The sequence below is a fragment of the Epinephelus moara genome, chromosome 14 (genome assembly GCF_006386435.1).
Source record: "Epinephelus moara isolate mb chromosome 14, YSFRI_EMoa_1.0, whole genome shotgun sequence".
Taxonomy (NCBI): Eukaryota; Metazoa; Chordata; class Actinopteri; order Perciformes; family Serranidae; genus Epinephelus; species Epinephelus moara.
Window position 1 is genome coordinate 36,863,956 of NC_065519.1, and position 3,011 is coordinate 36,866,966.

A 3,011-nucleotide genomic window follows, 5' to 3' on the forward strand; every position below is an offset into this window, starting at 1 on the left:
CCATCAGGACTATTGTCTTGTGTTTCCAGTTGAGGACATCTGGCATGGGACTGGACCTTTGAAAAGTTTGGGTAGATTTCTCACATGGAAATGTTGAACAAGCAGAGGCTTAAACTCACAATCTTCAACACCAAGAAGCAGCCCCTATCTCACTGAGCTAATTGGCAAGTGGAAATGTCACATGTAGCTTCACAAATTGACTAAGCCAGTCACCTGTGTGCAAGACAGCAGCTGTTAGTGTGTAAAGGCAGATTTCAAACGGCTGTCAAAAATTCAGTTATTAAGACAAAAATACACAATTGCATCTAGACAGCATGGAGATGTTGGTAATTTGTTTTTAACAATGATTTATTGGCCCCATAAGTGAAAAATTGATGTTTAAAAATACCATTTTTGAATTGACTACCGTAGCTGGGGCTTGAACTCACAACCTCTAACACCAAGAATCAGCTTGTAACTCATTGAGCTAATTGGCTGGAAGTGGCTCCTAGTGTGTAGCCTGAAAAATGGACTCAGGTAGTCACCAACCAGGCAGCAGTTGTCAAGGCAGATTTCAAAAATTGTCAAAATGTCATAAATTCTGTTATCAAAACAAAAATCTGATAATACATAAATTGCATCTTGACAGCATGGAAATGTTGGTGATTTGTTTTTAACAATAAGTGTTTTGCTTCATAAGAGAAAATCTGATGTTTAAAAATGCCATTCTTACATTGACTCCAGTTGTTCGCATGAGAGCGAAATTCAAAATGCTGTAAAAAATTCAGTTTTTGAGACAAAATTCTGATATTTTCCACACATCATCTACCATGACTCCAAAATTTTGTCGTTTTTTTAATGAACATTGAAAATGTATTTAGCAAGAATTTGCAAGTATATGTTTACAATACTGTTTACAGTCAAACATTTTGATGCACTGTAGGTTCAATTTTCGATAAATCAAAAATCTGTCTGGATCGTTTGTGGAGGGCAGTCTGAAGATGCTCTGTAGCAAGTTTGGTGTCAGTTGAGCAAATATTGTGGGAGGAGATAGGTTTAATACGTTTTACAGTTTCTGAAAAAAATAGAGTGCATAATTTGTACTGAGTTTGAGTGTACAAAAGTTTCTTCAGTATTGGGGCTACATTTTGGTGAAAGTTGCAAAACTGTAGCATATACGGTTGGTTTGGTAGGAATTTTCAAAGTTTTTAAATTTAAATGCTTATTGTGTAATTAAAACATAATCGACACGAATGAGCACAGCATCGAGCAGTGGAAACGTGGGTTTATTTACTATGAAGTTTGTATCTTTAATTGTTGAAATGAAATCTGCGGTGACTGGCTAGTTGTTTTGGTAGTGGCTAAACTAGCATGTCGTGATACTGTGTACAGGGGATCACGTCTGCGCTGAGTAGATCATGGCTGGTAGCGTTCTGGCACCGTGCCGGATCTCCGGCGAGGATGTCCGGCGAGCCGGCGTATCGGCATGGCCGGCGAGCCGGAGATCCGGCACGGCGCCGGAACGCTATCAACCATGGTAGATGCGCAGAGGGTTGAAACAGCGCTTGTCTGGTCTGCTGACAACAAGGTTTCTTTTGTTAGTTACTGTGCTTTTAAACACGAGTTGTTGTTAACAATGTATCGTTTTTTCATGGGAAAAATGAGGTGCGTCCCCAGGACGCATGGATAGTGAGTTTACTGTGTCCTTTCAGATTTTAATGCGTCAGGGACGCAGGACGCGTACCTAGCAACATCACTGAAATAGGCTAATTTTATAGTATCTCAAACAGTGTGTGCATTTAGAAGATTTATAGAGTTAAAAGGGGTTGAAATAATCTTCATGTCTGTGGTCTCTTGCATTTTTAATATCGGTTAAGATTTGAAAATCCTCTAGTGTGGCCACAGCCTTAGTCGGCCCCTCCCCTCCCTGTTTCAACGAGATACAGTGAATGAGCCAGCAGGTCAGTCGCTCTGACAAATGTCTCTTTATTTTTAGAATGGATTCAGGAAGGAAGAGATCCAAATATACAAATCTGTGGAAAAGAGCAAAGAGAAGATGCCAGTATCAGGCTGAGAATGTTGTCAGTCCATTGTTTTTCTTTTGTCATGTTTATTAGTGTAACATGTAACAACAACATGTAAGAGCTCTCCAAAGCCCTTCTGGCTGAAAAAATAAACAATATTCAGGTTTTGTTGGCACAGATTAAAGTCAAAGAAACAACAAAGAGAGAGATCTGTGTACAAACGCACAGCGCTACCTGACTGCGACAGTCTCGTGAGAGTTTTATTTGAGGGAGCGGGAGAGAGTCAACTGCGCTTAAAATTAACCGGATGTTTTATTTTGTTTCTGCGCACGACTTCCTGTCCCGCACGATCTGCTCTGTGCTGAATTGCTGCGTTGTGCTCTGGCGTAAAATAGAAGCTCTGCATATCTGCTGCGGATGCTCCGGAGCGCCGCAGCTGTGACAGAGCCGGTGGAACCACAAACATTGATTAGAATTGAAACGTATCAGCTCCGCTGCACACGCATCTGGTGGAATTTAGGGGTTACGGGAGGGAGCAGGAGACGGTCAAAGAGGGAGATGCAGCTTTCAGCAGCTGCATCAGAAACATTAAACCGATTTATAACTTTTCAATCGGGCCATCGGCCGGTTCAAGCTACATTGAGACCGATTAATTAATCTGTGTACCGATGCACTCGCATCTTTTAAATCAAAACCGATTTTCCGATTCAAATCGGTTATTCATTACACCCCTAGTTGATATAATTTTTCATGTACTAGATGTCAGGTCAGTTTTCCCGTAATATCAATCTTTCACTCTTAGTCTATTCCTATTTCATCAGTGTTTCCCACAGGATTTTGGGAAACTATGGGGGGGTCCCCCCGGAAGAAAATTTTGGCGCAGCTACTCGTCTGTCCCACCTCCATCCCTCCTACCTGCGCAAGTTGGAAAGAGGGAGGAGAGAAGGCGTGGAGTGGGTTTTACACACATCACACCAATCAAATGAGCCCCTCTCCTCGCCCTTAAAT

General features: G+C 41.5%; 1 long non-coding RNA gene across 1 annotated transcript in view; it reads left to right on the top strand.

The window, feature by feature from the left end:
- Positions 1–3,011, top strand: part of LOC126400973 (uncharacterized) — a 6,644-nt gene that overhangs the window by 2,088 nt on the left and 1,545 nt on the right. The window lies entirely within an intron of this gene.